The 26,726-nt window shown below is 40.2% G+C and overlaps 1 protein-coding gene across 2 annotated transcripts in view; it reads left to right on the top strand.

Moving 5' to 3' along the window:
* The window catches only part of fut8b (fucosyltransferase 8b (alpha (1,6) fucosyltransferase)), a 107,938-nt gene that overhangs the window by 18,722 nt on the left and 62,490 nt on the right, over window positions 1–26,726 (top strand). Inside the window, exon 2 of one of the 2 annotated variants that reach the window (XM_086166807.1) lies at window positions 18,140–18,294. The exons of the other annotated variant lie outside the window; for it this stretch is intronic. The gene's annotated coding sequence lies outside the window, so the exon portion shown is untranslated. The remainder of the gene's footprint in view (window positions 1–18,139; window positions 18,295–26,726) is intronic. 2 annotated transcript variants of the gene reach the window in all.

Below are 26,726 nucleotides of genomic sequence, written 5' to 3'. Positions count from 1 at the left end.
TTTTTTTTGGGGGGGGGGGTGTCTTTTAAAGGTGCAAATAAAGATTTATCTATTTCTATTTTTTGGAAAACAACAGTTTTTGCAAACATTTCATACATTATATGACGTCCAAACAAACAAATAAAACAAAACAAAACAAAAAAAAACCTACGATAACCAGGCTTAAGCAGCAGTTCTGAGCAGGATGATTTTTCTGGGGTGGCCAAACAGACACTTGTTGGTTTTTTATAAGAATTGTCTTTTAAACTAAATTGCTTCTGAATTTGATCACTACACAAAATGCTTTTTTTTTCATCAAACAAGCTTCATTAAATTATTCAGTGAGAATTTGCTGAAGATGTGTGCTCCTTCTCTGCAATGCCCTGTTTCGCATTCACACAGCAACGCTGATTCACCAGGGGGAGTGTTGTAAGAGAACCACACGTTTGTTTCCCTCCTCTACAGAGTTCTGGCACGGATTGGACAGAATGGGATGCTGGACTTTGGGGGGCACCTCTGGTCCTATTATCATCTCTTTTACTTTTTGCCTTTTTAAGTTTTTCATCTTTGATTCATTTCGCTTATTCTTTTTTTAAATTCAGGTCCTGCCATCAGGCCCATTCAGTCATTATCACTAGCTATTCAAAAGCTCTATTCCCATTTTCTCCCTGTACTCAGTGGCACACTTTTTCATTATTGTTCTCCGTTCACTTCCTGTTGTTCCCTATTAGTACATCCCAACTACCATCCTCTGGTGAATTCCTCTAGATTGTATATAAACTCCCCATTTGTCCCTGTCATCATTCCCTCTGTTTCTTATTCCAGTCCCTTGCAATCTTTCCATTGTAGTGGGATCTGCATGCCTCTCCCCGCTCCCTCCCTTCTTTGCATTTCTTTTTCCTGCCTGCATCTTTACTGCAGGGTGTAATCATCCCTTGTTTCTGCCTGCCTTGTCACATTGCCCCCCCCCTTGCCCACGTCAGTTCAGGCCCCGTCACATGATGACGGTACAGGCCCGGCTGACATCTCACGCCGGTGCTGAGGGCCTCTGATGCCCGTGACACTCGTGCTGACCTGTCCCCCACTTCTCAAAGCACTGAAAACATGAAAATGGGATGTATTTCTTCCCAGTGAGCTGTTAATGGGGGAATTTGGCATGAGCTGCGATTTTCTTCCATGACATCTCATAAATTGGAGGAGGGAAAAAAGAAAGAGTTTTGTCTTTGGTGTTTTTTTTTAGTTTTGGCGTTATCAAAGACCTAACCTCGATATTATGCCTTTCCCTTTAGTTCATACCCTGCTGTCTTCTCACTTGGTATTCTCTGGCTGTTGTTGGTGGGAGAGAACACATCAGCACTATTTTCTTCAGAGCTTTCTGGCACTGAGGAGCCACCGCTTCCCCCTTCAATACTACCTCAAATAACAAGCATGCATACAGTTGCACATGCTCACATGCGCAAATACACCTAGATGTGCAGAGCTCAGTCCTTGATGCAAAGCTGCGCATCTGTGAACGTCTCAGTATCTCCGGGTGTAAGGATTTGTGTCATGGCTCTGATCGTGCAAGCTAAGTGAATTCTTTAACGGTCACATGCTAATCAAGTCAAACCAATGACTGCCTCATTAAATAAAATACGGGAGCAAGGACAAGAGCCCGCTCATTCCTTATCCTTGCATATTCATCATGAGCTCTCCTGCATAATGTTGCGTGGAACGATTTTACGCAGGTTGACATTTGGCTTGGTTCTCCTGGTTCTGCAGACCCTGCTTGGAGGGGTGTTTCAGTGTACAAATCTAGACAAGGCTGGAAGACTCTTGACACGCTCAAACTTCAGTCAGCATATTGATCATGCATAGTGTTCAGCTATTTTGTATCCATTTTAGAAATGTGAGTTAATTTGCCACATGAACACAATTACAGTTCACTTTTATTGTTACTGATGCATTAGTTTGTGGCATTATTAATATTTGTCTGTGAATGAGTTTGTATTCATCTTTGTGTGTGTGTGTGTGTGTGTGTGTGTGTGTGTGTGAGTGTGTGTAAAACATATAAAAGAATTTCAGCAATTGGAATCAAAATTACTGACTGTAGGCCATTTTAAACAGATGGCTTTTGATTTTTTTGACCTAAACAAAGCAGGGATTCAGCATTTCGGATGTCACGGGGGAATGAATTTCAAAGTGAAGCCTTGGATGAAGACCTGTGAGAGCAGAGGGATGTAGCAATATGGAGCAGGTCAGAAGGATTAGGAGGGGCCAGGTTATGAATGCATTCAGTGAGTAAGTAGCAACATTTTGAAATTAATCCTAGATTCTTTGGCCAACCAATGGAACTGTTGAAGGATGAGGGTGATGTATTCTCTTGGGGTGTCTGAATACTGGTGCGAGCGGCAAAATGCTGGATGAGCTGGAGTTTATGAAGGGATTTGTTAGGAAGACAGAAAAGAATTAAGTTGCAGTAATCTATGTGGGAGGTGATATTGCAATGGACAAAAATGGTTGCAGCATGTGAATTGAAGCAGGGGCGAGATCTGCTGATATAGAATAGAAAGAAATAAACGGACCAGCTGATATGATTAATATGGGACCAGAAAGATGATGCCCTATCTTGGGTGTCACTTAGACTCTTAACCGGATTGGAGAGAAGGATGGAGAACTTGTCAATGCTAACAGAGAAAGTTTGAGATTTGTGAATGGTGGAGCTGAACTGAAACGAAGAACTTGAGTTTTGTTAGTGATGAGTTTGAGAAAGTTAGAAATGAACCGGGATTTGGTCACAAATAGCCAGTCAGAAAGGGAGGAAGGTGGTTGAGTGGAATTTGGTGTCATCCTCGTAATGATGAAAGTTGATGATATGTTTACAGACTGTTCCGCTGAGAGGGAGCAGGTAAAAGAGCATTAATAGAAGGGGCCACACTAGCAAGGATGGGAAAGTCATGGGATGAGTGGGATTTAAGTTGGACAAACTGAATGTCACTGGAGAGATAGGAAGGTGAAGGGTGTGGGCTAAATTCTGATTCATGCAAATCTGTCATGGAGAGTGATGTGAGATACAATGTCAAAGGCCGAAGAGTGAGGATGGTGAGAAAAACAGTCGGCTGCCATCAGAAGGTCATTGGTCACTTTAAACAGAGCTGTTTCTGTTCTGTGAAGGGGGTGGATATTTGGCTGGAATTTACCATAAAGGTCGTGATTACGGACGTGTGTGAAGCCTGGAGGTGACAACTTTTCTCAAGGAATTTTCAGATAAAAGGGAGATTAGAAATTGGGGAATGGTTTCGGGAGTCATATGGATCTGAGCCAGTTTTTTCCAGAGATGGAGTAACAGAGGCAGTTTTTAAGTCATAAGGGAACAATTCCAGGGATTAGGGAAGAATCAATGATAGAGGTAAAGAGTGGGGGCAGTGAGGGGGAGACATGTTTTAACCAGAACTGTGGGGAGCGTGTCCAGGTGGCAAGGAGATGGTCGAGTTTTTGAATTTTTTTTTTATACGTCCTTAATGGAGGGGAGAGTTGAGTTTGAATAAGATGGACAAAGAGAGGAACAGGGTGTAGGCTTTACAAGCTGTAGCTACCTCAGAGGCAAATTGCTGGTGGAGGTGTGTGATTTTGGAAGTGAAGAAGGACATGAGGGAATAGCAGAAGTCAGCAGAATGCATATGAGAGGGAAGAGAGTCCAAGGACTGGTTAATGTTGTTTAACAGAGAAAAAAAGACACTTGGAGTTGGATTCATTGGAGGAGAGTAAATCCAGGGTAGTAATTGAATTTGGCTGAGGAAATGCAGTCCTAATAAAACATAGCATGGTTCATCGTACTGCTCCTTTCAAACGGTGAGTCTGTACTGAGGCATTCAGGTTGGTGTCGTTTAGCTTTGAGGATAAAGACATTGATTGGTGTTTGAGCGTCGCAAATGTGTTGAGAAGATTGTTGAAGTTGCCATTGTAGTGGGAAACTAGTTCATCCGGGTCAGTAGTTCAAGAGAGTGTGCATTTGAGGAGCTTGTTGATGGCAGATGAGAAGGTGTCACAGTTAATATTGTTGGTTTTCCTAAATGCAAGGAGTATATGTTTTTGAAAGCACTCGTTCACATTGAAGGAGACGGATTAGTGATCAGTGAGTGGAAATAATTTGGCTTGGCAATCAGAAGGAATGACATAGGGACGGCACAACACATCCAGGGTATGGCCTGTAGTGTGAGTGGAGAATTGAGTGTATTGTTTAGCTGAAAAAACTATTCAGACAGGATGTCAAGTCTCTCGAGAGGGAGGTTACTTTCATTGTCCATATGAATGTTGAAGCCACCAATGTAACCGCGGCAGGACTTGACAGAGATGTCAGAATAGAAGAAGAGCCACAGGCGGGAGCGCGGCCAGGTGGAAGCGGAGATGCAGAAGCGGAGTAATGAAGGAGTGTCGCTGTGGGGTGATGGACAACCGACAGCTCAATTCAACATGGGCCACACAAATTATTTCTCAATGAGTATACAGGTCAAACCTGCCAATTAAATTTGGAATATTGGAGATTGATAGGCTGAAATTGGAGGCTTTTGTTGGCCAATCAAACTGTTTGAGGTTGTTGAAGATTTTTGTCTTCTTCTATTGGCTGCTCCTTTCATGGGGTGCATCACCGTCCTCCATCTAACCTGTATCCTCGTCTCTAACACCAAGTAACATCATGTCCAGTTGGCCATGATGGGGTACCATTAGGCTATTTAGTTATTTTATTGAAACTTTAGTCTTAAATTAATGGGTTGGTTTCACTGCAGAGATAAAAAAGGTTAAAGCCTTCCAAGCATTTCAAGTAGCAGTTCTTCTGTGGAATGTTGGAAATTTCAAGTGAAGTCGTATTTGCACAGGCACTTTTGTTTATTCTATTATTTATTAATATTTAGGCCGGTCACATGTCACACTTTAAGGCATTTGTAGTTAATCTCCAGAAAAGAGGAGCATTTTCAATGGAAGAAAGCTTAAAAAATAATTAATAATGTAATCCACATCGGTGTAACCTCATGGATACGATTTGGATTAAGATATTATCAGAGTCCTGTGGGAATTTGATGTTTGATACTGCTATAACACGGCAGGTTTAGTACAGTGGAATCTGCTATCAAATGGATTCAATCGTTAGGTTTTAAATAAAATATTAACACCGATACATAATTATCCATAGCATTTCAGTTTTTTTTTTTAATAAATGCTTGTACAAAGTTTCATTTACATCATTATAGTAAGACCGTATGCTGGACTGAATGAAGTCAAGGTAGTTGCAAAAAAGAGCTATAAGAACAAAGCAATTGAGAAAATAATACTGTATGTATATTGAAATTATAATGCACTTGATGAGCAAATATAAAGCTTAATCCACCATTTAGCGTTCCCTTACTAAATTTTTTTTTTTTCAAGGCAAACCTAAGTATTGTGCTGTATGCAGACAAAAAAATGTTTAAATTCTACTATTGTATATCATATGCTGGTGACTGCAGGTAAACCTTTTAGCAATGGAATTAGTACTGAAGTGCTTTTTTTAATTTTATTTTTTCATTTTGTGTAAAACAGAGGGATAAATATGAGCCAATATTAAACCCCAGTGGTGAAAAGAGCACAATAAATCATTAGAATGCATTAGAATAGAAAAGCTCTTTTGTCACTGTACAAATACAATGTGACGGAATTAAGGATTTAAAACAAACTATACTGCCAGCATGTTGAAAATAAAGTAAACATAATTTCTAGCCAGAAGGAAAAAAAAAAGATGTACTGAGATTCCACCAATTTATGTGAAAATCTGAGAGACTGATACAGGCACGCTGTAGTCTTGTACCCTATAGGAACGGCAGGGTGGCCCAGGAGGCCAGGATTTCATGCTTACAGTAACTCTGATTTGTAGCTGGCAGTCCAGGCAGGGAAGAATAGAGAAGTAAAAGAGAAGCCCACTTAGAGATCACACTGATCCTTGGCCCAGAGTGATGGCTGAAAGATGTGCAACGAAAGACAATGACAGACAGTCCTCATTAATGCTGGAGCCTGTGCTGTAGAGTCCAATCAGGGCCCTCTAAAGCAAAGTAATGTCACACACCGAGAGCCTCCAAGACCCACACACATGCAAAGACACATGCTATCCAAGCAATGAGATGAGGCAAGCTAAGCGTGTGGGTACTGATGGCTTCACTGCTCAATTGATGGGTGCTTATGGCTAAGAGAAGAAGAATAGCTCCTAATGCAGGGCCAGTGAGATGAAGTGGAGAGAGATGGAGCTGTGCCTGTGCTGTATTGATGAGTCACTGATAGCCCGAGACCAGCGGCGCTTCCGTGCAACACGCAAAGCCGCCACATTTGACCAATGTGCTTCCCAGCTGTTTCCATTAAAAAGCTTTAGCCATGAAAATCACCTCAGCTGTCACTACAACCCTAATAAAAGCATGCACACTCTCAGGTGCTGAATAATACCAGTAAAAAGCTGTGTTATCATGTTTTATAGACTTCGGGTATGGAGCAGATGGGCTGTGTGTGGCGCAATGATAGAATTATTTTACAGTCATAAACTGCCACCAATACAAAGGCATTAATTTCTGTACCAGAAATAGCTTTGCCATGGCGCTAATGTATCTGAGCGGGTGTTGTATAACTTGGCTGGTCTGAGAGTGTGTGTCACAGATCCATATGTGTTTGTACTGCCATTCAAATGTTTACTTCCCATCTGAATGTAATCAGTAGTGTGTGGATTTATTGAACGCCTGTTTATTGGTATGATTGACTCAAATGCTGGACAAAGAGGCAGACGACCAGTCAGCCTTTACGCCTCCCCTTTTCCCCTCAAAAGGTACTTTTTAGACTTTCTAATGCAGGCTTTTGCCCCTGAACTGTTCTATAAATAACTTTTTGGGGAAGACGGAAAAAAAAAATTGAAGTCAGCGTAGGTATGAGTTCACGGGGGTTCTGGGATTGGTCCTTGTTCCCAAAGGTGATGCAAATGTTTGAAACCAGATATGACATTAAACAACATCTCAGTTTAACTGTTGGTATTATCCAATCTCCCCCCCCTCCTAAAAAAAACAAACAAACAAACAAACCATTAGATCCAGGTGACAGCTTGCATAAAGCCTTGGCAGTACATCAATACTGCTGAAAAATGGGGTGTGTTTTTCATCAGAACAATGGAGTAAAGGGGAAAAACTACGAACATCTACCATAGAGTCTTACAGTCAACCCCTACTGGGCTTGAATGATGCTTTCAACAAAAAAAAGCAAAAAACTTTGGAAGTTGTTTATTAATGAAAATATCTATTGACAGCTCCAGAATGTGAAAACAGTGCTACTCATTGCGAATCCACTTCTTTTTTTTCCATCAAAGCCTCTTGTTCGCAAGTAGTTAAAAATGACATTCTGACTAACACAGCATGTCAGTTCTGGTTATCTGTTACATGTAAATGATTTTGTGGGACACTTTTCTTTAGATATTTGCTTAATGGTGGGCGGCATTAAAGCATACTTCCTTTAAAAAAAGAAGAAGAAAAGAACAGATTCCCAGAATATTTCTTTGAACACATTCCCAAAAACTTTGATCCCCATGTTCTGATAATAATGATAATGATGATATAATGATAAATTAACCTCAGAGAAGCTATTCCTGAGTGAAAAGTTTGTGGGATTTTTTTGTATTTAATTCCATGGCTGAAGTAGAAAGAGGAAGATGTATACTTCCTCCTGTTTTATCTCAGCTGCAAGATGCTTGGTACGCACACTGGATATGACTCAGAAGCCAGTGCTCATTTCAGAATTAGTGCTTTTGAAAAAAAGAAAAAAAAGTTATATTCAAAAATCAAAGTCTATAGCTCTGATTGGGAAAATATCTTTTAGTATGAATAATGAACATAGCTACAATTTAATCCCTGAAATTATGCCAGAATGGCTCTTTTCGTCAAGGCTGATGTTCCCTTGAGAGCACTCATCTGTTTTAAATAACAGCTCTTACACCTATCAAATTGCTGCCGTACGGCCATTAGATTAAATAAAAAAAAATAAAAAAAAAACTTGTGTAATCCATCTGGTGACCTCCACATCAGCAGCCTTCACCCACTCCCATCCTGTCTGCTGAAAACATGGACACACATTCTTTCCTAAGTCTTCCGATTCTTCACAGTTTTTTTATCTTTTAAGAGTATGTGCTTGTGTATGTCTGTGTGTTTGTGTGATCACATGGCACATGGTAGCATGTCGATGCCAATGAGTCTCACGAGATAGGGTGATTTGGGGAAAAAAAGTGTGTGTGTGTGTGTGTGTATGTATTTATATGTATACATACATACATAGATATGTATATATATATATATACATACACACACACATATATGTGTTTGTGTATATACAAATGTGTGTGTGTGTGTGTGTGTGTATATATATATATATATATATATATATATATATATACATACATACATACATATATATATATATACATGTGTATGCTGTATCTGTGTGAGACGTTTAATTTGGCTGCTGCACATATTTGCAACCAAAGCGGCCGTTAGATCTGCATCCTGTTGAGCAGTCGGGAATGAAAAGAGATCAGCTTTGCTCCATCCATCAGGAGTGCGGTGAGGGTAATGAATTTCAGGAGACTGAGCATGCTAACGAGTTCATTATTCCAGCCTGGTTTAGGAGTAATTACCATTTTGCATCCAAAGCCACTGAATATAGGGTTGCTCTTGTCAAATTAAGCCAAGTGTGAATTCAGATAAATATTTTCGTATGCAGTGATGCCTCAGTGGGCAGTGGTGATAGCCTGAGAGGTGATATAGTTTTTTTGGGTTTTTGTCATCCTTCCAGTGATGGTGATTTTCAACTAAAAACATTTGTTTCTTTGTTTTCATATATTTGCTGAACACAAACTAAGCACAGTGAATAGGGGTCCACAAACCTTCGAGGGACACCATTACACCGGAATTTGGTTGACGTTTTTCTTCCCAATTCGGTATTCTTCACAGAACCAACGCGTATTTCAAGATTATTTATGTGTTTTTAAAACAAATCTCCTTCTGCAGAAGTAGAACATTCTAGTGGTTCAGGAGGTATTTGAAAAAAAAAACAAAAAAACATGTTTTTCTAAAAATGAGAATTGCTGCAGCAGATAAAAGGTCAGTCTGGATTGGAGATATTGCAAGCTGCTTTCAAGGCAAATTCCCTTCAACTGCAAGAACTTACCTCTGTTCCTGAAGGAGCTTTAGCTTTAATTTACAGACACACTTCCAGAACTTTGCACTGGAGCTGATAAGTTTCCCAGCAGTACCGGTAGTTTTATTTCAGAGTGTTGTGCATGAAACTCACGAGTGCTCAAGCACCAGTTCACTAGAAGATCAACTGCTGCACTTCCATTCAAAAATGTCATTACCAATGACAGTAATGTTTGCAAGAGGTTGCAGTGTTGTAACCAATATACGCGCAGTGAGAGAAAAACTCACTTAATGTAATTAAAACCTACTTTTTCTCTCCAACACTGACTTGGTGAATGCAAGTGGGTTTTGACAGATAAGATTAGCAGTCATGTTAGTTGCGGCATTAGGGTAGCTGCATTAGGGTAGCAGGATTCATTTTAGACTGAAAGTGACTCATTACCAGGTTGCGGACTGTGTGTATTGTGAGTCCCCACCTCATAAAATTTATCTTTGAGGTTGTGTGTATCCCCGAGTAAATACACACATTATCAGGAGTCCAGAGTTCAGCCCACAGAGCCATGTTCCATTCTTAAGCATTCTGACAGGGAGGGGACACCCTGATGCATTCAGAAGAAATTAAACTTGTTTCTTAACACACGGTTATCCAGTTGTAACGTCATTTGGTTGAAAAGGCATGTTTTGATTAGAACTGTGGAATTGCTTGGAATTCGAAAATGTATAATTTATGAAGGAATGAATGATACAAATTAAAGCATACTTTTGAATGCAACATTTTTTTTTGCTTATTATTTAATAATAATTCCTGTCAAATGGAAGGTTTGATTAGTCTTTTCAGGTGGCTCATTTTACCATCCTTTTTTACTTCAAAGGTGGATAAGAAGAACTGCAAGATCAAAACCCTGTTTACTAATGGGCATTATTAGGACACAGTGACACTCATGGAGAATTACTACTTTTTGTTTGCCACCAGCAGATATCCTCATCCCGAATGAATAATTTCTTCTGCTACCCTAAAATAGCTATATACTGCCATGACAGAACGGTAAACATTTCAATTCGATAGCATAGCTTTTCCTGCACACAGCCGGGTTTTAAACTCGAAATCATCGAAATCACAAAGATATCTCTTTTTATTCCCCTCTTAGAAATGTGAGTCTTGGTAGTGACTAGTAATCAAGTAGATATCTGCAGGGTGAATATTTAGTTGCTAGGCAACAGTTGTTGGCTTTGGATGGGAACCCCAGAGCTGAAGAGTTGGTGGGGAGGCGGTTTGGTTGGGGTGCTTTGTGCCAAACCAGAAACATAAGTAGACCAAAATGGGTTGTATGGACAAATTGGCAATTACCTCTGGACTGCATTGCTCATGTCCCTTTGACAAATCGGGCCACATGGTGGAAAGCTGATTATGAAACCCTTTTCACTTGGATGTCCTTGTATTGACGGTTATGAATTTGTACATTGATCGTTATGCTCATGAATTTAAAACAATTGTCTCTACATTATAGCTCAGTTATTGACGACCCTTGTTTTTCTTGTCTGAAACAAACGAGGCAACAGAATTTGTTGGGATTGTTACAGTATTGAACAAGAACGCTGACATTCTATCATTAGAGGGCTGCAACATTTATTAGTACCTGTGAGCGGGATAAGAGCAGCCACAAAAAGTACCACTCACTTTGCTTCTAGAATAGAATATACCGTTTTTTGTCTCACAGTGGGGAAATTTCTATTTACACAAGAGATAGCAGAGAGTGCACCAGTTTTTAAATATTGAAGTAGATAAATATATGTTAAAGGGTGGCATTAAAAATATCAGATATTATAACAATAATTCTTCTTCATTCGTCTTTTCCCTTTAGGGGTTGCCACACCAAATCAACTTTCTCCATCTAACCCTATTCTCTGTATCCTTCTCTCTCACACCAACTACCTTCATATTCTCTCTCAATGCGTCCATATATCTTCTCTTTGGTCTTCCTCGAGACCTCTTGCCTGGCAGCTCCGATTTCAGCATCTGTTTACCAATATATTCTCTATTCCTCCTTTGTACATGACCACACCATCTCAGTCTGGCTTCTCTGGCCTTCTCTCCAAAACATGTAACATGTGCTGTTCCTCTGATAGGCTCATTCCTGATATTCTAACAATAATGATAATATAAAAAGAATAACACTCGTATGCAAAAATGGAAATCTAGCAGCAGAAAACAGTTGCTTACAGTTGCAACACCAATGAATAAATGATGAATGAAATGAAATGTTAGCAAAGCTGGATGTTAAACAGTCTAATGTAGAATGTATTGAAATGCGACAAAGCAAAACCTGAACAAAAGACCCGTTTGTTGGACCTATGTTGTTGTTGTACACTTTTGTAATATTTCTATTGTATGAGTTTTTCTTACTTAGTATTGTTCCATCTGCAAACATCCCAAAGAGTAACCTGCTAAAAGGAGCCTCGGAATAAAGTAATTATAAGAATCACCCCTGAAACATGCCTCTCCATCCATCCATCTTTCCCAGCATCAAACATGATAGCCCATGTGTTTTACCCACCTCTGTTTTCCCATGTTCCCCAATATTCTTTGCCTTATCCATGCCGCCCACACACCTTGGTCTACCCTACAGCAACCAGTGAAGTCCACAACGTTGACAAAGGATTTTCTTAACACAGTTCAGAGGTCATTTTGTCCCACAGAATCGGGACTCTGGTTATTTTTAATCGTAGGGCACCAGCTAATGGTATTTGCAGAGTTAAAACAGTTTAGCGCGTGTTTTCCGTAATGGCTTTGACTGCGTGGCATGGCCAGCGGCGCCGTTGTGACTGGTGAAAGGATAGCTCTAATTCAGCCTAACATTGTATTGCCCTGGTTGGACTGCAGATGGCTGGTGGGATGGTGGTGTCAAGGGGCCACAGTAACACATCACAACACTGTAAGTTTGACACATGCAGCCGCTGACATTTGTGGAGTCACATGTAGAATCATCAGTTTTGGTGCACAATCCACAGAACAAGGCTAATCAGGGCCCAATTAAACCAAATCTTTTGCTGTCAAATGAGACTGAAGCACTGAACCTTCCTTTGGGCAGTCATTGGGTTGGTGGCTACATCTGTACAGGGTAGTAGCTCATAGTTCCATAGCTGTGTAGTTGATGAAATGGCTTTTATATGAATGGCAAATTACCCTTTTCCCAAAATCAGCTTATCAATGCATGCTTGTAAATTGATGAAATCAAATTCTCAGTTTAGCTTGTACATATGTTTGTTTGTGACAATGGGGTGTCTGTGTGTGTGTGTATGTGCGCGTGCGTGCATGTGGGGAAAAAAAACAACCTCAGTATCCGTTAACATGCCGCATGTCCATTGACCTTTGCCAATTAGGTAAAGTATGCTTCAGCGAAATGGTTAAAGCATTTTGATGCTGACCTGCTAAGTTGTCCCATCCACATGTGACAGTAGTGTAGCATCTAACACAAATGGTAGTTAGTAGCTTTACCTTCCAAAACCATCATAGTGATGGACAGTAGTTTTTTTTTTTTTTGACAGCAGTACGGCTAAAGTTTTCATTGATTTTTTTTATACATATCTACCGAGAGGTTTAGTCCAAGAAACAAAGGGGTCAATGTTCAGTTTCAGTGCGGCTACACTCCACAAGTCTCTGTGTAACTTGCTAAATCTCCATCATAACTGCTGTGCATAACAGGGTCATAACTGTATGTGAGGTAATCGTGTCTGCTATGAGTTACAGGAGAAAATAGAGTAATAACAGATCAACAGTCCGCTTAAGAGTTGTAAGGGTCAAATATTGTTTTTCAGATATACAGGAGTGTTTACATAACCGCGGCTTTTTATGTACCTCACACCTTTCTATTTTTTCCATCTTCATGCATTAGAAATAGAAGAGACCTGAATGTAACCCAATAACCTCATGAATAATTGCCAAAATTCTGCCAAAAATTTTGAAGTCAAAATAATAATCCTCCATCCAGCCATTGTCTACCGCTTATCCGGGAAGCAGTAGAAGCAGAGTTCAAGACCTCCCTCTCCCCGGCCACTTCAATTAGTACTTCCAGGGGGATCCTGAAATGTCCTGACACAGCCTAGAGACATAGTCCTTCCAGCGTGTCTTGGGTCTTCCCCTTTGGGCCTCCTTCCGGTTGGACATGCTCGGAACCAGCGAGGCATCCTAACCAGCCCAAGCCACTTCACCTGGCTCCTCTCCACGTGGAGGAGCAGCGACTCTTCCCTGAGCACTGTGGAGGAAGCTCATTTCAGCCACTTGGATCCTTGACCTTGTTCTTTCGGTCACTACCCGCAGCCCGTGACCATAGGTAAGGGTAGGAATGTAGCTCAGTTGGTAAATTGAGAGTTTTGCCTTTTGGCTCAGGTCCTTCTTCACCAGGACAGAGGTCAGCATCACTGCTGACGCCGCACCAATAGGCCTGTCAATCTCCCGTTCCATCCCCTCCTGCCACTTGGGGCAGGACCTCCTCCCTGATTCAGAATGGGTAGTTCATGAGTTTCCAGCTGAGAGCCATGGTTTTGAGCGTGAGGTATTAATCTTGATTCTGACTACTTCACATTTGGCTGGAAACGGCTCCAGCGAGAGCTGGAGATCACGGTCTGATGACACTAACAGAACCACATAATCCGCGGAAGGCAGAGACCCAATCCTGAGGTCACCACACTGGACCCCCCCTACACCCTGGCTGTGCCTAGAAATTCTGTCCATAAAAGTTATGAACAGAATATGAGACAAAGAACAGCCCTGGGGGAGTTCAACCCTCACTGGAAATAAGTCCAACTTAGCCCCAGACAACATAACTCCTGGTGGTCACTGTGACACGGATCCCCTCCACCATGATAATATGGCTCCTAGAGGAGGAAAAAATAATATTAAGAAAATAATAATAATGAAATCTATTTGTGACACAAGAAGGCATTTAATTCTAATATCTGCCATTAGTCTGCGCTAGCCATTGAGAGGGAAAAGACATTCATAGATAATTTGCAAGTTTTGAATCAAGTTCCAACATCCCACGAAAAGGCCTCCCATTAATTTGTCGGGGGGGAAAAAAGGAAATTGGAACTTTTCTTTTCATGCCACCTGCTTTTCATATGTAGTGTCTCCTGTGTCTCAGTGGACAGTAACGCAGAACCTCTGAACCACACGATTTGAAAGGTTAATACTATTTTTAAAATCCCATAAATGCACCATTACCAGAGCAATGAAAATATAATCAGTTTTAAAACTTACGACAGCCATTTTTACAGCTCGTGTCACATAAGCTCTTGTTAAAAAGATAGATTTGCAACAGATAAAGGTCTTTAGAGAGAGTGTCTATTCAACTCTCCCCTGAAACACAGAGTACAACTGCCATGCCAAAGAGCAAAGGTTCTGGGCAGTTCACACCTTCACAATGGGAGATCGCAGAATCAGAGCTAATCTTGAAAAATGGGTTGTTCTCACTCTGGTAATATCGATATCATTTATAATGTATGTTACCTAAGATATGTAGCACAACTTCTTGACTCTAAGCTGTGTGTCTAAAATGTTTTAACACCTCTTGAAATAGATTAAATGTTTCAGGAAAGACTGTCCAGTTTGCTTTGTTTTTCTATAGATGTTTGTTTTGTTTGTCTATAGATGAAATATGACCATATAGCTTCATTCTCTGTGATCAACAAAGATTGGAATGAGCTAAAGGTATGATGATACACTTTAATCAAAACAAAAAAAAAAAAATGGAGCTCAATAGCAGCAGAACTGATAAGTAAATTCATTGATGAGAAGAGCTTGAAGTAATATACCTTGGAAAAGTGATGTAAGTCAGACATAATTTTTAATTCTAATAGATTAGACAATATGGCTTATGTTGGTCACTCTTGGGAATTTGTGGAAAAGAAGTAGAAATGTCCATGGCATGATTAAGAATTGTGTAATTTTTTGAATCTGATGTTGGGGCATTTAAGATATTTGTCAAAAAACATGGTATTTAAGACAAGAGACTCAGCAAAGACCTTCTAAAAATACATTGAGACAACCCAGGTGGAGTTGAGATTGCAGTTTTCCGGGAGTGCATTTCTAGGAGGAATTGACATGGAAAGACCAAAAAGATGGTGATGAATGTAAAGAGGTGTCCAGCAGGGTTGGAGCGGCGAGCTGATGCTGCGTCCTTGAATTCTCTACATGTGGCCCTCAACAGATCGACAGCAGAAATTCAGTGCACTGGCAGGCCCGGACTTCATACATTTAAAGGATTTAAGGGTTAGTTTAGGAGCAGTTTGGAAGTGACCTAATACAGTATGTGGCCTCCAAGCTCAAGCAGATGAAAGCCCTCTGACTTTGCAATGTAAACAGCTAGTAACTAGTTATTGGTTCAACTGAATAGAACACTTTGTTTCTCATTAATAGTTTCTTTAAGACTCAGGAGTTTCTAATAGTATCCAAACAAGAAACTAACACCAACTGACTTTGAGGGGCCTCGGTTTCTATGCAGGTCAGGCATTTTACGATTCCCTCTGATTAAAGATTGTCTGTGAACCAGATTTTTGTTCCATCATCCACAGAATGTGACATCTCAAGGTAAACTATGATGTCACTGTCATGCATAAAGTCACACTAAGTCATCTGTCATGCAGAGCTGTCCTTCCTATTAGAAAAAAAACATGTCATAGCATTATTGAGTTACAGTTGGGCCCCGATCTCTCACGTTTGTTTGTTACATTTATATAATATTTACACTTTCTAAATCTAAATAAATAAATAGAGATATGTAGATGAACTATTTGGTTTCCCGGGTGTAGTTTTGACATTATTTTATCCCGTTTTCAGCTTGGCCATCATGACTCGTTCTTTGGTTTCTGCAGCTCTCCCACCCAATTTTTTTTTTTTTTTTAATGCTATCACATAGCATTCAGCAAAAGGAAATCAGGTTGTTTTGAGTGTGTGCACACATGAGATTTGAAATGAAATGAACTAAAATGGCTTACTTTTGTATCGAACGCTTCATGAATATTTATAAACATTCTAGGAACATCCATGTTTGAGCATTAGAAACTACTCTGTTGTTTACCAACTCCAAAGTAATTCAACAAGCCAAGTGATCAAGTGGATTCAGACACAGAACAGACAAACTGACAAAGGACCTAGTCAAAATAGGGCAAGTTGAAATCCACAATAGATTGTTGAAATCAGAGGGAAAGGCAACAGTGTGGAGAACAGCAAGAAGTTGCAAGGCACGTAATGTATCCTAAGCAGTGATGAGTCAACTGAGGATTAAACACCATAATCTCAACACTACACTGCTCATTACAGGAAATCAACTGACAGGTCTTCACTATCAAAGTACAGAGGCTGAAAGTGTTGCGCAGAGTTTTTCTTTTTAATTTTCAAGAAATATGTCCTTGAGAAATACAATAATAAAAATGTGGTTTCCAGAAAACATTGGGTGGAAGTAATGAGAAGGCTGTGGTTTAAGTGAATAAAACAATGCATTCACTTAAAGACAGCTTGACTTCAGGATAAGTTTGAAAGCAAGGAGTTCTTTTTGAGAACCTGATTTGAAGATGGTGGAAGAGAAGAAATCTTGCTTGCGGACTTGGATGAGGGCTTTGACAGTAACGAGCACCGAGGGACAATAGAATTCAAAGTGGTGGTACTGCGACTCGTTTTGGGCACCAACTGCTGTAAAACTTAAGTGGTTGGGAAATTTAAATGTTATGTTTTTTAGGACGTGAAAGATGCCCAGCAAAATAACAGACATTGAGGGATGATTCAAGGATCGTGTAGTTGGGGCTCGGCTGAGCATAAATTGAGACAGTTTTGCAATCTGTGAAGCTGTCAGGTTGAAGTGTCATTGTAGCTTGCTGACATCGATTTCAAATGGATGTTCCTGATGTATTTCTTGTGTTGATTAACTGATTAATTAAATTTTTGGCCATGAAAGAAACATCCTTGCTTGGTTGGGTGTCCATCAGACAGTTTTGTAGAACAAAGTGAATGCATAAAGCTACATCAAAATGTAGGGGAGGCGTATGGGAAAGCAATTCAATTCTTTGATAAAATTGGAATTTGTTCATTTATTGAATTTATTTCACTAAACTGCAAGTATTGAAAACAATAAAGTTGTGTTAGCAAATTCTGAAAGTTATAGTCTTGGTAATGTTTAGTTTATTCAATGAGTGGTTTCCAATGCAAGTAAAAGACTGACTAAATAAAAAGTCAAGATAACAACTGATCAAATATGGCGTCATTATGATTAAGATCAGCAAAAAAATTGTATTGGTCATTGAAACTCATTTCTTTTACCTCTTTCTGTGGAATCACTGCATAGACTGGGAATCTGAGCCTTTTGGATGGTCTGTATTTTTGCAAGCTTGAGCCTTTGCATTGATTTGTGCTCAGTACACTTGAATACGCATTAGCTTTGTGAGTCTTGCTCTCCCCCACATGTCGCCCCCGGGTCCGAAGGAATCATTGGAATCAAATTAAATCAGGTCAGACTTGTTTATGCATCCCTTCCCCTCTAAGAAATTCTTCTGACGTTCCTGGCACTAACAAAAATATCAGATGGCATTAAGGAAGCATGTCAACAGCTGAGCACATGCAAGGAAAAAAACATGCATGTGCATACAGCCATGCCAGCATGAAGTTAATTCAAAGCAGTTGCATGTGAGAAACTGTGCACATAATGTGCCTGACTCTCTTCCCCACTAGTCCTACCAAGTTGAAAGGACCTGTGGACCAGCATGTACATCTTTTTCCCTAGGAGAAACCCTATAATGAGAAAGCAGCATTATGGGTCCTACAGGTGGCTGCACCTCTGTGCTGCAGCCGGCAGTTACCCATGAGGTCTTTCGCTTTGTTAGTTAAGGGGAAGAGCAGCCACAGACAGCCCTTGCTCTCCGCTTGTTAGCCAGCAGTAATGACTAGGCTGTGGGGAGTCGGGCAACCAAGCACAGTCACTGACAGACCATTCCTCTGCTAGCCCACAGCTCACGGACAGGAAGGGGAACGGAAGCAGACCCAACAGAGGACAGCTAGTGGAATCTGAAAGACTGAGGAGGATAGAAGGGCGCTGGGACATTACTACATCCGGAGAGATGGGAACCGAACTACACCATTATTGGCATATACATACAGGCAAGTGCATGGGATAAAGCCAGTACCAAGCCTTTTTGTAGTGTAGGCATTAGATCAACACTAGTTAATAATGGGAAATTCACTGCATACTTTGTACAAAATTTACCTATGTCTCTTTAGTAGTAGCGCATGAATGAAACAAGTAAGCCCATTTCATTTTATGATCTCTTATCCAGACTGTATCCTAAATGGCTGATGTTTATCTGTTATCAACAATCTTAAGACACACTAAAATTCCACTGAAGGAAATCGCACCACTTGTGCAAGCAGATCAATAATTGAGTGTAATAACTGCCTGTCTGGGAAATATAGCTGCTATTATACACATATATGTCATGTCCGGACAAATGTGTGTCGACAAATGTCTAGTTGCTAATATATATTTTAATGGATTTCAAGAGCCTCAAAAACAACAGTAGGGTAGTTTGGGAAAGAATCCAAAGCGTTGCATTTCTACCTGCTGCTGCTGTTTGTCGACTCAGATGAAATCCTTGGTCCTGCCCAAGGGCTGATTTGATATTGAGGAAGCATTTTGTAGCTCAGCTTGGTCGCTATTGATAGGTTGCAGCACAGATGTAGTAGTGAGACACGGCAATATAGCTTAGAGGAAAGTGCAGTTGCAGGCAGTAGTCATTTCAGTTATTTCCATCAAATCAAAAGCTTCAATCAAGGGAAATTGCCCAGCCTGTTGTCCCCATGAAATGATGTGTTTTTTATCTTTGTTTTCTTAACCTTTTTTTGTAATGATGATCTAGTCATAGCCAAACCCCTGACCATAATTGCCATCTAGATTACATCCATTGTCAGCAGTATTAATGTTTTAAGTAGTACATTAGCCAAAGATTCTTCTTTCCCCCCTGTATTTATGCTGCATTGGTTCAGTTTATCTAGATGCAAATAATCAACTTCTTCCTCTTTGGAATTTTGTAGTGCAGATGGATGAGGCAATATGCTGTGGCATAGATGGATATCATTACATCATAATTTTTTTTCGTAAACTCGCATCCTAGCTTGCTGTTCAGTATTTGTCATGTTGTACGGTCAACACATGAGACTTGCCAATAATCTGTGTTGCACAGCGTGGTGTAAAAAACTGCTAAAATACTATAACTCATCGGTCTGTTGGAGGCATTGGGCATGGTTGATCAGGTACTTTGTGCTGACTTGAAAAGAGCTTAGCTGCCTACAATGCAGCCACAATATTCAGACCATTAACCTCCGTGCCTCACCTCTCCCTGCACTGCACTGAAGGTTTCTTTTTTTGTTTTTTTGTTTTTTTTCTTTTGTTTTTAATGAAAAAATAAGACTTTTCAAGTGATGCTGCATTCAAGTTGAGCATCTCCTGTTTATGCAGCTGGGGAAACCAGTCTTGGTCTTGTCAAAGGTAAGGCCACAAACTGAGAGGACTGGAGAGGAAGTTTCCGAGGAAAAAAATGGGAAGTGATTCTTTTTTCAAATTGTTGCCATCACCCAGGGGAATAACCTTAATTTGGCTTGCATACTGGTATGATAATAAAAGTTCCTTGAATGCTTGAATATTCAGCATGAAACGATGATTGTCAGTTGCACAGCTTTGACTAGAAGCAGGGGTCAGTCACCTGCAGCTCTTTGATCCCTCTGATGCGGCTACCTGTGGGGTTTGAAAATAATCTGCGTCTTTAATTAAAATGTATTTTATTTCAGTATGTTCATTTTTGAAATGTAATTTTAAATTTGGAGATTATAGCGGTCTTGTAACATCTAAATAAAATGTGTTCAAATATTTTTAACGCTCTTTCTGCACATGGCAGTAAAAGGACGACAGCACACAGAGTGGACGGTAATTATAATTTAAGTTAAGCTTTTTTTTTTTTTTTTTTTCATAAATAGAAGAAGACTCAACTAGACATTGAGTATTTTGCTTAAAAGTAACCTTCAACCCAGTTTCTTTTTTTCAGAATATAAAATGTTTTGTTGCATGCAGAAATGTAAATTCGTTTTCTCTGAAGTTGTTCATTGATCAAAAAAAAAAAAAAAAAAAAATCAACACATATTGTTTATATATACATAAAGGCAAAAAAAAATATTATATGCAGTGTTAATAATTTTCAATTCCAAAAGGGTTGTGTGGGTTTTCTTTACGATTTGGAAACGGGGCCAAATGGCTCTTTGAGTAGTAAAGGTTGCCAACCCCTGGACTGGAGACACGGGAACTGGATAGTTGAAAATGCAGAGAATTCCAGCCTCAAGCAAGCAGTGGGATGAAAGCCCAGTTACTACACTCAGTAATTCAAAATCCAAAGAAAAGTCCCTCAATCTTTGCCTATTAGTGCGGTACTATAATGACAAACAAGGGTCAATGTATAGTATGTGACCCAAAATCAGAAAACCATAAGCTTGGTCTGTGCAAACTCACCTGTGTCTCTGTGTGCTTCCAGCTCTTTTTGCCTGACATTCAGGTCTGTTTTGGCAAATTTCTGGGGCCACGTTATCCTGAGGATAAACAATTAAACTAGGCCACTTTTGCTTCAGACCAGGTCTCACTATGTTTCTTAAAGTGGCCAAGAAGGATACACTTGAGATGTCTCAGATCACAAAACAGCTTTGATAAGTCTATTTTGTAAATCTATCATTATGTCTATTTGTTTCATTATGTCATCCATCAGTGTGTATAAACGCACACACACATATCTATAAAATAAAATAATTTCACTGTAAATCCAAAAAAAACTTGTCAAGGATCAGAATCAGCGCTTTGAACACTGCACCTCACTAAATCAACATTTAAAAATCAAAAACCTGAAATAGCCATTTCTCTGACCAAATCTAGAATTCAACTGTTTGGCATGCCATCTCAGGTTCCTCTTATTCATAATAGATGGTTATCAGTGCTGGAATTCTTTAACTTGAGCCTTCTCTTTGGCACTGTGACATTTCATCCACCATCTGAGTCCATATGATTGTGCTTGAAATATGTTTGCACAGGCTTGCCAAAGTAACCTCGATCCCATCAGCTGTAGATGAATTTTGATTCTCAATGAAGCATATTTAAGGTTACTGTGTTGTGAGAATTTATTTTAATTCATTTATCTATGTTCGATTTTAATACACTTTAACTTTAGTGGGTCAAATCACTCTGATTTTTCCAGATTACTGGAATAGTTCAATTACACTGCACTATATCTAACCCCTTTAAAATCTGGCATTGAAGACATATAAAAAATTGACAAACCCTAGATCCTGTTCCAGGCTTTGTTCGGGAGGGTTACTCAAATTAGGATTTTTATCAGCAAAGCCGTTTCAAGTCCCATCATTATCCAGTCTATTCCTTCCATTCGGAATCCTTATTTTTTCAGTATTTGTTGTAGTACTGTATGGCGCACACATCTATATACATTGAGAGCAAAAGAACAAACCTCCTCTAAATACTTCAAATAACAATGATTGAGTATGTTCTTTTATGTTGTCTCTCGGCTGATCCTGACGACAGTTACTAAAACACGGATGCAGCAGCTCCCAGTCAGGGCAGAATGTTCTGCCAGTGATTCAAGTGTTCTTCCCTTTTACCTTTTATGGCAGCCATGTTGAGTAAATCCACGCCGCTCGTAAGACCATAGCACATTGCACATGACAGGAAGAGGAAGGAGTTTTTATCTTAGTGGTTATTCATTCACTCTATACAAGGATGTGTTTTTAGTTGACTGCTTCAGGTGTGCATTGCCTGGCACGGTATGCAGTGAGCGTTTCATCACTGATTAATTAAAGTGGTTCAGGCAACAGGTCCTGTTTTGTGCAGGAATGGGAAAGGAGCGATACCGTGGCAGTTCTCTCTTTATCCATTAATAAGGGTCAGGGAAGACATTTTGCTGGTAATTTACTTTAATCACATTTAGGGAATTTCATATCCCTTAAGTGAGAGAGGGACCTTTTTTAACTCTTGTCTCTCGTCTTTTATTGTTCCCCAGAAGAATGTGGTAAAGAAAGAAAGCGCAAACGCCTTCAAATTGCTTATGGGATTGGTTTACCTAAACTGCAGAACAAACCACCCAATGAAGCGGTCAAAGACACAACACATGAAGCCACTTTTATGATCCATACATCAGCTGCAAAAGACTTACAAAGAGGTCACAGCGGAGGAGTATCCAACCGGAAGCTGATGCAGACGCGCAGTGGCAGACGTCACACTGGAGTGTAGAATTCAGGCGAACAAAGGCATATAGTCCCCGAGCAAAAAAACACGACCTGACGGGGACGGGGAGTTCTGCCAATATGACTTGTGTTATGATGCCTGTATTTTGCTGCAGTTGAGGTACACAAGGGAGTGAAATGGTGGGAGGGATGGAATTAAGTTCAATATGACCTGAAAGCTTGAATTGTTAATCTGAGATGGACTTGGGGTAAAGTAATGTAAAGTAATGGAAGAAAATAAAGAAAACGGGAGAATGGCGGAGCACAGCAAATATGATGTCATCCCTTGGCTTCTCGATTTACGCTAGTCCCATAAAATGCAATATGAGAAATAGGGTTGTTTGACACTTTTGCTGCAGACCTGACAAAGTAAAGGTCTCACCATGGCTACAGTTGCTTTCCATAGTCGCCCACGCTGAGGCAGTGAATGGCAGGGCGGAGAGCTGACCATTCCTGACCATTTTCAGGAAAGCATTATTAAAGAGCAATCTTTTTCAGAGAATTTACTTTCACACATCAATAACGCAATAAAAATGCTCTCAAACCGTAAGGTAGACGACAAATAACAATAACATGTTCTCTTAAAAATAAGCCCACCTTCTGCCTGACCAAACGCTGGTCTCGGGCCTCTGTGCAACAAACACAGTCTCTCAAGGATTGTCCACAAAAAGCAATGCTGAAAAGACCTCAGCTGTGTTATACAACAGTTATGGTTACAGTGTCACCAAAGTCGACCCTCTGTTAGTTATACCAAGGCCTCTAAACACCCAAGTGAAACACCATCTTTTTCTTTTTCTTTTTTTTTTGCAAAACTAAAAAGCCATTTCACACCAGTACGGTGAGAAAAAGCAGTGTGAAGAGTGTGGAAAATCCCCATGCAAATTAGCGGCACGGCTGCTGTGCACCCTGGGTTTTGTGTGAATTATCAGCACCGCCGTGTTGCCCAAAACTGTTAATAGTGTTCCACAAGATACCATCCGTGTCTTTGCAACAACAAAAAAAAAAGATACAAAGCGAGGACATCTATCAGGTTAAGGTTTAATACACAGTTATAATCGGATGATGCCTGGCTATTCCTTTTGTGAATTTTCGAAAGGAGACCTTTGCTAAGGTGTATCCCTGCTCCTGCATTATCTGCAGCAAAGTACAGTCGTTTGTATGTTAATGTTGGGGCATCTTTTAGTTGTTTGATAATTTTAAGCAAGTTTAAAGGGGTTTATTTGGTTAAAATTAATTCGTTGTAAATTAATTAACTCATTATTAATTATTATTAATTATGTATTAAAAAAGTAAATATATAGAAATACTGTACATATTTTATTTTACTTTTTTTGCCTGTGTACAGCTATGCTTATGTAATGATCTGTCAGAAAATCATTCCCTCCACATGAGTTTATAGTTTACAAAGTAAAGTAGTCACATGAATCACTTGTGTGATTCGTTTTTATAATGCAATTTATTAATAGATTTGATTATATAAAGTGTTGAACTCATTGTTCTTTCCTTCTCGCATATAGCAAGAAGAAAGTGCTCTTGTAGACAGTAAGATGCTCAACTTCAGACATGCATGCACTGCAGAGATGAGTGTAATAATCATTCTGGTGATTTGTAGCCCAGCCCGTCTCCAGCCCACATCGGCGGGGCAGGCGTGTGACTCCGCTTGTCACATTGCCGCTATGCCAGATGCCTCACCTGTCTCGGCTGCCAAAAGACAGCATTTAAAATCCAAGCAGAGAGCTACTGCGGTAAAATATCATATACTCCCTTGTCATGTCAGTTTGGTGTAAAGTAGCATATTCCAGAACATTATAGACCGACGCGCAGCCAGCATTTGGAGCTTAATTTCTCCTCGCCGCCAGTCTTTGGCCCTGAGTTTGGAACAGAATAAGCAAATTCATCACTTTTTGCACACTGCAGGAATAGGAGGACACAGAGTGAAGGGTTTCAGCCAAAGAAATCGTGGTAATGTAGCAGAGAGCAACGAACTGAGGAGCTGTTGGCTACTGGTCTTCATAGAACTCCCCCTCTCTATTAGTCAGGACTAAAGCCCTTAGGGAAAACTCTTCATCCCCCCTCTTGCTAAGTTTTCACAGCGACCATCTTTCTTCTGATTGCCATGTCCTCACTCTCACTTTTTCTCCCAAACTCATATTTTTTTATGTCCCTTTGACTGGTGTTCCTTTGCTCTCTCGCTGTCTACACACTTCTTATATCTTCACCCGTGTTCTGTTGAATTTCTGCTTCCTCCGTCCTCAGTTCACTACCCACTTCTGATCACAGAGAATCGACAGCAACCACTGAAGGTGCCCCCCACCCCATATTTCAGTGTAGATGATTACAGTCTCCTTCTTTTCCTTTCAGCTGCTTGCTGAAGGGGTTGCCACAGCCAATCGTCCTCCTTCATCGAAACCGATTCTCTCCACCCTCTCCTCACACCAACTATCATCTTACACTCCATCTACAATCTTCTCTTTGGTCTACCTTTCAGCCTCCAGCTTGGAGGTTCCACCCTCAGCATATATTCATAATCCCTCCGCTGTGCATGACCAAACCCCCAGGCTGGCTTTTTATCTCTGGATTATTTAACACGTGTTGTCCCTCTGATGGAGTAATTCCTGATCCTCTCCGTCCTCCTCACTCCAAAAGAGAATCTGTATAAATGATTACAATTACCAGTATTCTTATGGTAGTCACTGCTGGTTTCCTCTATTGTTATCCACAGTTTCCACCTGCATCATGGAGGCTGTGGCCTACTTTACTGGGAGATATTGTTCATATATATGTATTCATACATCTATATATGTTTGTGTGTGTGTGTGTGTGTGTGTGTGTGTGTGTGTGTGTGTGTGTGTGTGTGTGTGTGTGTGTGTGTGTGTGTGTGTGTGTGTGTGTGTGTGTGTGTGTGTGTGTGTGTGTGTGTGTGTGTGTGTGTGTGTGTGTGTGTGTGCATGTATTTATGTATGTGTGTGTGTGTTTTCAGTATTGCTGTGGCTTTTGAATTAGAAGCAAGTTAAAGTACTAACTGTTGTGACTTTTACAACTGTTTAGTGGAAGTTTTAAGGCACAGGACTCAAGCTGCTAATAATGTTTGAATTTCATGTGACATTTCACGTGAATTTCAAGTTTGAATTATATGTGACGGGCTCCTGTGGTATTGCTCACCTTAGCTTTCATTGGAAGATGACATGGTTATGTGGATCTTTTTTTTCTCACCATTTTCCTGCCTGTTAGTACTAGTCACTGACCTCTTTATTCTGGGCTTCACAAAATCATGTCCATTTGTTTGTCTTTTTGATTCTGTGGTAAATCTGTAATCATAGATTAAAATAGTTTTTAAACATAATCTGAGTATGTTAACAAGAGGGCGCATGCTACTTTCCTTTTTTTTTTTTCACATTGCTCTCATAACAATGCAACCATACTAAGCAGAAATGTAATCACAGTGTAAGCCCATCCTCTTCAAGGTGTGTTTCAAAGGTGTGATTGTAATTTGAGCAAAATCCATAATTAGTGGCTCAGGTTGAATCACATTATGCGTCACCGCCTATTCAGATGATAAGATTACACAATTTAGTCCAGTGTTAATAGCAGCTGCTCTCTTGTTCCCATGTTTTCTTTATCCCCTCTCCCTCCCTCCTTTTTCCAATACTGATTTTCATCCAGTGTCCCTTTCGCTCTCTCTTTCCTCCTGAGTATTCATTCACTCATTAGGCTACTTCAAAGTAAGTGAATAGAGGTTGGCACTCTCTGGAAGGAGGTCATGGTAGCCCCCATCCACCCCTACCTCGACCTCCTGCTCACTTACTCCCCTTTACTAGCTCATCACTGGCACCCCGGGTTGCAAAAGGTCAGCCATCATTGGGATTCATTACGAAGAGCAGAAACCGGAACAGACAAGAAGGGTGTGTGTGTGTGTGTCTGTGCACATGGAGTTGTGCAGTTCGAGATGGATTGATAACACAGACCTTGAACGTCTCCTTTTCTTTTTCTCAGAAATAATGATGGTCAAGGTTCCGTATAGGCTCTCGCAGAGGATCATATTTTTGAACAGCCCTGTGCATAGAGTAAATGAACAATTTGTAATGTTGCTTTGTTCCGCCATTTGTTTGGTACCTGCCTTTCCCTAACTTGTGCTTAAAGCCAACATAGACAAATAATACACTCACACACTCTGTCTCAGACTTGATGTATCCAGCTGCTTGTGTGGTGCTGACAGTTGCTCTTCTACCTGTTCTATCACACACACATACATACACACAACAGGA

This window comes from Fistularia commersonii, chromosome 20 (genome assembly GCF_037954325.1).
Source record: "Fistularia commersonii isolate RoL2024-O1a breed Wild chromosome 20, RoL_Fcom_v1.0, whole genome shotgun sequence".
Classification (NCBI taxonomy): Eukaryota; Metazoa; Chordata; class Actinopteri; order Syngnathiformes; family Fistulariidae; genus Fistularia; species Fistularia commersonii.
This window is presented reverse-complemented; position numbering and strand designations above follow the sequence as displayed.